Consider the following 8,594-nt stretch of genomic DNA (forward strand, 5'->3'; position numbering starts at 1 on the left):
CAAAAAAAAATCAAAAACTCCAGGAAATAGTACTAATGTTTTGCATCTCTACATGCACTTTAAAGTTACCTGTTAGAATAAACTAATGTCAATAGTTTTAGAAATAAGAAGAGATGTTTTGGGTTTTACATGTGACTATGTTGCGAAGGGATGCCCTGTTCACAGGGTGTGATATTATTAATATTTTCAAATCTGAAAGGAACTCATACATCATTATGTTAAAGTATCCAGTCCTAATTGGAGAAAGTGGAAATTATCAAAATTTAGTTCAATTTCCCCAAATACATGTAGTATTTTTGTTACCTACACATATTCTGCTGTGGATATATTTTACCATTAATTTAACAGAATTATCATTATAGTTCATTAATTAATTTTAATGCAGATTTTGATGCCCGGAATGAAATGCCAAGCTATGTCCTTCAAACCAATTTAGCTCCTGTCTTTTTGTATTTATTCTGCATTGTTCAATGTTTCTGCATTGTTCAAATGCATACCATGTTCCTGCATTGTTCAAATGTTCATAACATGTTCCTGATTTGTTGATACAATGTTACTGCTTTTGGTTGTTCAAACATCAACTTATTTTTACAAAATGACTCATCATGAAGATGGTAGGTGCAGTTTTCTTATAAACACAACAAAGTGTTATAACTAAAACTGATGTCTGCAAAATTGTACTGGTATATATGATACTATAATAATATAAACTTTTCAGATATACTACATGTATTCTTTTGGTTTAACATTACTTATATTTCATTCAAGTATATATAATTCAAGTCATGTAAGATATTTTGGCAACAAGACATAGTCCTATATGAACAGAAGCCAAATCATTTTCTAGCTAGACATCTGTGTCAAAGACTCGAGTGGGCTATTATAAAATACACATGACATTACAAAAATGTCACCAGTCTACTTGACCAGTCAAATTATTGGAAATTTACATCATGTTTAATAAATTTATATTATGTATGTTTATCTTACATCCCATTTTATATGTTCTGCTAGGAACAAACCAGGCTTAACCATTTGGGCACTGTGTTATCATCAGAGAGACGACTGAGGTTCCAAGAGAGTACCCAAGACAAAGCCTCAAAGCTTATTGTTGCAAATCTTAGGACACAGCCTTTGGTCAAAGTTACAGGTATTGATTATAACTTTTTACTGCTAACTTGGATATGAATGGTTGTGGCGTTGCAGGAAAATTGTTCATAACCCAATGGTGTGTTATGTCCTTGAACCAATGCAAGGTCATAATTATCTACAAGGTCAATGTCACTATGCATAAATGTTCACACTGGGTATGTTCATATTTTTCAGGTGACAATCTGGACATGTATGTGAAACATCCCACCTGTCCACAGAAAGGAGAAACAGAGACATGCATCTCTTTACTTCAAACATCATATTTAGTAGAATTGCGAGAGTAGACATGGAAAATGAATCTCCAAACACTGATGTCACTACTTTAACAGCTGTGTTATTGCGTAGCAACAAAATGCAAACTGAGAAAGAGACTCGCTTATGCCTGCAGTATACTATTAGGACGGATCTTGTGCCATCTCGGTGCATTCCAAACATTCCGAAAAGTAGTTCCTGAGCACATCCCTCACGAGTTCCAGGAAAAGATGTCTGAACGATCCAAAGTATTTCCATTACCAATCCAGTTCAAGAATGAAGCAAAGCATGAGGACTGCTTAGCAATTAAGGATCAGTATGAGGACCAAATGATGAAAAATTACACAGGTGCCTTCGGTATGAATATTTGTATGCCCCTGCTTATGCAAAATTTGCCTAACATTTTACTCTTACATGTTTTGTCTGTCAGTGTCAGAGGACAATGAGATAGATTGTCAGTTACTCCCATCCAAGGCTCAGCAAGGCGAACACGTACTTTCTCCGCTACAGAAGTCCCGGGTTTTGGAGGGAGCGTTTGTAAACACTCGAGGAGGGAAAGGGGAAAATGTGGAGAGTGATCTAGTTCAAGAACACTCAGTTATTAACCAAAAGTGCCTTATCAAATCTTTGGGTGCTTATAAGAGTGAACAAGCCATATCTCGGGTAACAGGATCTGCCGACACATTTGACGATATTTGCTCCAAGGTGGACAACATGATTGATCTGAAATCTAAAAGTTCAAGACATTGCAAGCCTATAAGCAACCAGGATCCAACCAACATATACAAACAGCTTAGGAAAATCCGACCTTTCAAGTATACCCCTGGCCGAAAGTTGAACAGTTTCAAAAATGTACGGGCTATGCCACTTGCGGTGAATAACATACTTGGTTTCAAAGAACGAGTCAACCAAATCATTGTTAGACTTGCAAGGAATATGAGGATCACAGTAAATGCAGAAGACGAAGAGGAGGACAATGAGATAGATAACAATTTGCCTGAAATTTAATTGATATATCAGATGCAGTCTGAAGTGTTCTATGTACTAATTGAAAATTGACTTCATTGATAAACAGAATATTTTGTTACACTTATCAATTTTTATATATTCAGATGGTGGAAGAAACGAACATTACAATGTAGTGACAAGAGAAGTTATTGTTAGTACATGATCACTTTCTGTAAAATTACCGACCACTTTAATTGTGTATTTTAGTGTCACATTCCACTGTTTGAACATTGATTCTTTGTTATTGTGCTCTTGAATCGAAAGGAATTATTACACATATATATCTTAAAACTGAATTTGTTGGATCATGGCTCTTTTACGTAGCAACACAACTGTCACATGAGCAATTTTTAGCACAATATGCACAACATTGGCAACCGATAATATCTTCACTCTTTTACAAAACCAAACACTGACAGCAGCTGATTCCGTAAGCATGAATATTCATTGTTACAGTAGTCAATGATATTCTGGTTTATTCCTGGTAAATCTTTCGCAATATCACGATTGTTGTAATACAACGTAGCACTCGCAGTTTGTCCTCGTCTACCAGCACGTCCAATCTCTTGTAAGTACTGTGAAACATTTCTAGGTGGGGAAGCATGAATCACCTGAGTTACATTGCTTGGGTCAAATCCCATCCCCAATATTGATGTTGTCAAGACGAGTCTTATGTTTGGATTCTCTTTTTTTAATTCCTCTATTGTAGTTGCTACAACATGCTCATCTTGCCCTGACCAGATTGCACTATAGAGTGATTTGTGAATGTTTGAAGGACCAAACAGACTATTTAGGTACATTGCTTCACTCATGTAGTAAATAGGGATAAATAGCAATGTTACATGAAAATCTCCCCTCTTTTTAAAAAGGTCATCACACACTTTGTGCGCTATTTTTTCATATTCATTCAACACATCAATACCAGGTTCCTTCTTGAACTTGCGTAAGAATATATTGGGTCTGGCTGGTGTATGTTCGATTATTTTAAAGTTATCGAGACCTAGCTGTTTTGGATTTGCCCTCTTCTGTTCTGCCGTCAAAGTGCCACTTAATCATATCAGTGGCTGATTCGGGTAGAATGATTTTATTGCAGCAAGACTTATTTAACAACGTTTTACATGGCTTTTATCAACACATATTTCTTGTTTGGGAACATATTGTCGTTTGAACATTCGATTTGCAAATTTCTAGGAGAGGGCAAACTTTACCGTCAGGGATGAAAGGAAATATATATGTATATAATGGTAATTATAAAAATTCAAACAATTACAATTAAGGGAACATGTTTATTTTGGAATTCGACAGGTTTAAGATATACAGTCAAGATGACATACACACTTCCGGTTAACATTTAAAGAAGTTGACAATTTCTACAAAAAAAGTCTCGAAACAATTGTGTGGTTCCAGGGTCCAAGTATGACGAGGCGAAACAAATGTACAAACTACAAATCAACCGATCAGACAAAGAAGGCTACAGTTTATATATATACATGATGCTGTTTCTTCAGCAGATTATCTGGACGTCGGATGTAACCTGACCTCGATAAACAAAACAAAACATTTCTTTTTTATGAAACAATTACTTTGCTGATAAATTCTATTTGAAAGTGATCCAACACAATCTGAGCCGCGATATAGTTTTCATTAATAATCTACAACATGCACATGCACCTAAAGTGCTCGTTGTTTCTTGTAGAGACTTTGTTGTTGACAACGAAATTTACAAATTCCAAGATAAGCTGAAACCTGATTCTTCCAAACATCTTGCGGATTCCTAACGTCTCCTGGCTTTTCTGTGATGTCTTCCTATATTGTGCAATCAAAGCTTTGCGACTAAATTTGGGACCTTATCTCTTCTCTCCTTTCTAAATAACTTTCTTCTTCCTAATGTCTCCCTTGACAATGCCTCACTTTTGGCCATTTGTTGAGCGTTCGCCCCTGTGAGGAAGGCTTTGGGTTCTGTCCCCTGGCCGAGACATACCAAAGTCTTTAAAAATGGTAGTTTCTACTCCTGCTTAACGCTCAGCAAATTAGGAGTGGGACGACTGGTTCGCCCGTTGTCAGTATAATGTGACCGGGTGGGGCGTCCTGCTGGGTGTCTTCGGCAGTATGTTTCGGTGAGGTAGCACTATGAAGTCGGCATAATTTCCGCGCTATCACAAGGAGATAAACACGAACATATCGCAGCCTCCCAAAATACACACATACACTACACGCATGCATCTTGCACACATGGGAGGCCGTCCTTAAATGACCTTAGCTGTTAATAGGATGTTAAACAAAATCAAACAAACGAACAAAGATCAGTAACAAGTTTTCTTTTTGCTGTATAGGGCTTTGCAGGAACGGCCTGGAATATATTGGCAAGATGGTGAGGTATTAGAATCTCTGTAACAAGCGCTTCCATAGCCCAGGCAGTGCAGATTGAAGCTGAGGGATATGCTGGTCACGTGGTCTGTGCCAATGAAGATGGTTTTGATGATGAAGGGTTGTACTGAGGATGCAACAGTGGTGCTGTTTGAAGGATTTTTTCAACTGCATTTGGATTTCAGTCTTCCTGAATACCTCTTTTACATTCCCTGGTGAACTAAACTGGTCGATGGCTAAAGAACAGCAGGAAATGAGACTCCCTCTGCAGATTGGGGATCGAGGGTATCTTAAGAGGCGACTAATGTGTAAACTACTGCAGAATTGGGGATTTGCTTGTCTTGGAGACACAAAAGCAACCAAAATAAATCTGGTGCACCAATTGCAATAGTTTGGATCAGGAGACCCCAACTCCTCAACTTTCACAAGCTGCCAAAGGAAAATTTAGATATATTGCTGGTGCATGTGTTAACAAAAATTGGGACAAGGCTGCAAAAGTCAGTTGTATCAAAACTTAGTCAACGCAAAATTAGTAGGAAATTGGACTACAGGAAACAACGAATGCTGAAAACCTTCAGAATAAATGAGAGTGAAGTTCAGAACCCAGCATGGCAGAGATAGATTTCAAACAAGGGTTTTCACATGGATTATATGTTGTCAGTGATTATGTATTTAATTTCTTCATTAAACCCCATGATGTGGTGCAGAGCACATTAACCGAGGCTCAATTTCATCTGCATTTTGACAACATTCACCTGAATTGCAGGTCTGCAGTTGATGCTAGGAACCTTCTTCACGACAAATGGATAGATTTGTTTTGGGAAATCGATGACACACAAATGAAATATGAAATATTCTTGAATCTAGTTCTGGAGCTGTACAAAGACATTACAGAATATTTCTTGAAAGTGTCCATAGCAGAGGCCTGGACTTTTTTTAAAGCAACTGTGCCAAGGAAGAAAAAACAAGCGCTTAGGGTCAAACTCACTGCTCTTGGCGAGAGAGAAAAAATCCCCAAAAACAATAAGAGGCCCAATGGACCTGCATCGCTCACCTGGTATTATTTTAACACTTGGAATCTTAAAAGTGGACTAAAATACAGCAACAGGCAGAATATCAGTGTTTGATTCATAAGAACCTATTAAAAGATTTAAACATGACGCCTGTAACCTTGAATGTCGAACAAAGACATTAGGTTGAAAGTGGATCAAGAACATTCATTTGAGCAAACTTGGTAGCCCTTCATCCCAGCATGCTACAAGCCAAATTTCAGTATCCTGGGCCGTTTGGTTATTAAGAAGAAGTGGTTTGAAGATTTTACATTTGACCCCTTTGACCTTGAAAGTGGGTCAAGGTAATTAATTTGAACAAACTTGGTAGCCCTTCTTCCCAGCATGCTACAGGCCCAATAGCAGTATCCTGGGCCTTTTGGTTATTGAGAAGAAGTCGTTTGAAGATTTCAAGACATTTGACCCCAGTGACCTTGAAAGTTCGTAAAGGTCATTCGTTTAAACAAACTTGGTAGCCCTTCATCCCAGCATGCTACAGGCCCAATATCAGTACCCTGGGACTTTTGGTTATTGAGAAGAAGTCGTTTGAAGATTTTCAGACATTTGACCCCAGTGACCTTGAAAGTGGGTCAAGGTCATTTATTATAGATTCTACTGTGTCCAGTTTAGGTCAAATGTTGAATGAAAATCCCAGTTATGGACTAAAAAAACGCTTTGTTTTCTCGATTTTTTTTCCACTATTTCCCATTTCATGGTCTAATTCTACTTTCAGTTAAAAACATACCACAAGGCACGTCAAGATGCTTGTCACTCATGCTGATGGCTTCTGAAATGTTTTAAAGTCTAAAGAACTAAACGGGTATTGGAGTTATCTGCCCCTGATGAACACTGTTTCCAAATAGAATGATACACAATTCTAATGTACATTTCATCTACAGCAGAATAGATTACAATACAATTCTATCATCGGCTGTGGAAATACTGTTAACTATTGCTCTATTCCCAATTCACATTCCTGATTATCGTATCAATTATAAACATAGCTAGTAATAATGTAAACCCGGTCCCCAGTCCATTAGTACTAACTATTCCGTTACAAGTTAAAACCCCGGTCTGTCCCAAATAACCAGAAACACCCTAAAATTCCCATAATAAACCCACAATAAACATGTTACCACACAAAGACGACACGAAAACCTAACGCATAAAGACAACACAAGCTCCAACTGAGGAAACACCTCTTTGTCAATCGCTAACACACACCTTGACAAAACACAGCAACACACACGGCAGACATACGCTGACTGACAGTTTTTGACAGAACTGCCCTAATTTGGAATGAAGTCGCGTGCCACTATAACTACCACTGGAAATGATTGGAAATGGCTGGTATTCGCTTGAATACACTCTAACCAGCATTTAAACTGTTTAAACGTTGAAGAGCCGTAATGAATCTCAACAAAACATGAAAATAACTCTGAGAACTCACATACCTTTACTAAAATGACCGTTAATTACTATGCATCCACACCGTAAGTGTTCTCAATAGAAAATACGAAACCATACTCAACCTAGCTCTGCAGCTGTCACAACAAACACAATGGCCACTATCGATAACATGTGCTTCAGCCCACCGATTACGTGACAGTTTTTACAACGGAAATCACCGAGTAAGTAAAGCGTTAATAAATCTTAAGTAACTGCTCTCGTTATATTTGGAGGAATCAATTACTTAATCATGTGTAGACTTACGACTAAAATCTGATATAATGCCTTTTTGTCACACTCCCCTCACCCTCCCAACCACCACCACCACCACCACACTAAACGTGTTCCATGTCCCTATGAACCCAATTATATATATATATATGAAAATCTGGTCTAGGTTAACGCAAAAACTGCAAGTGTGTCCTAGTTCACTTTCATACCTATTTATATAAAGCTTTTCACAAGTAATTCTGATGATACTTTAGAAACATATGAATAAGACTTCTAAAGTAATTACTATGATGTAGCTATAATTATAATAAGCGCCTGAATGATGGGTTTTAAGAAGTTAACACTTCACCAACAGTGCTTACTATTATTATCACTGAAAAAATTACTTTAATAAAACTACCCTTCTATGCTTCGCACTTCCACCCTTATATACATTCTCTTTCTCTCCTAGCCGATCTTCCAATAAGTCACTCATTTTCTATATCGCAGCAGTAAGTTTTCTCACATTCCTGGTTAGATCTAAGATCACTTCTTCTTGGGCCAGCATGATATTCTGCTGTTCCAGTAGGGTAACAATTGGCGCTAGCCATGCAGGTGTGGTGATATCTGTTGCCGGAGGTTCCATAACTGGGAACGCTACTAATGTCTGCTGGATGTCCTCAAGGGCAACATCCAACTCGTCGTCAAGTATGTCCACTTCAAAAATATCTGTGGGGGATTCCGAAACGGTAATGCCGAAAGGTGGTAGAGTTGGGGTTGTTAGATCCAATGTTGGCAGGGTTGGAGCTGACAAAACAGGTTCAGACTCCATGAGGGCATCTGGAATACCTGGCCTTGCAATATTACCCTTCTTCTGAGCCCTTGTCTTTCAGATTTTGTCGGAATCAACCTTTGGTAACATAACGAAATCTGTCCCCATCTGTAAAACTTTAGGGTTGGCACTCTTCCTCAGGAAGTTAACTGCCTCCTCCCCCTCAAGCCCTTTCTCCCTCCTAGCGTCAGCTTTACTCGGTGGTCCACATAGTGAAGAACATGCCTCTCCAATTCATGCTCCCGAATGCTTCTGAAGAGGCATAACGAGCAGTA

At 38.2% G+C, this 8,594-nt stretch overlaps 1 pseudogene; it reads right to left on the minus strand.

The window, feature by feature from the left end:
* Positions 1 to 2,728: 2,728 nt before the first annotated feature.
* Positions 2,729 to 8,319, minus strand: LOC110464511 (annotated as a pseudogene).
* Positions 8,320 to 8,594: the final 275 nt, after the last annotated feature.

The sequence above is a fragment of the Mizuhopecten yessoensis genome, unplaced genomic scaffold, assembly GCF_002113885.1.
Source record: "Mizuhopecten yessoensis strain PY_sf001 unplaced genomic scaffold, ASM211388v2 scaffold10999, whole genome shotgun sequence".
Taxonomy (NCBI): domain Eukaryota; kingdom Metazoa; phylum Mollusca; class Bivalvia; order Pectinida; family Pectinidae; genus Mizuhopecten; species Mizuhopecten yessoensis.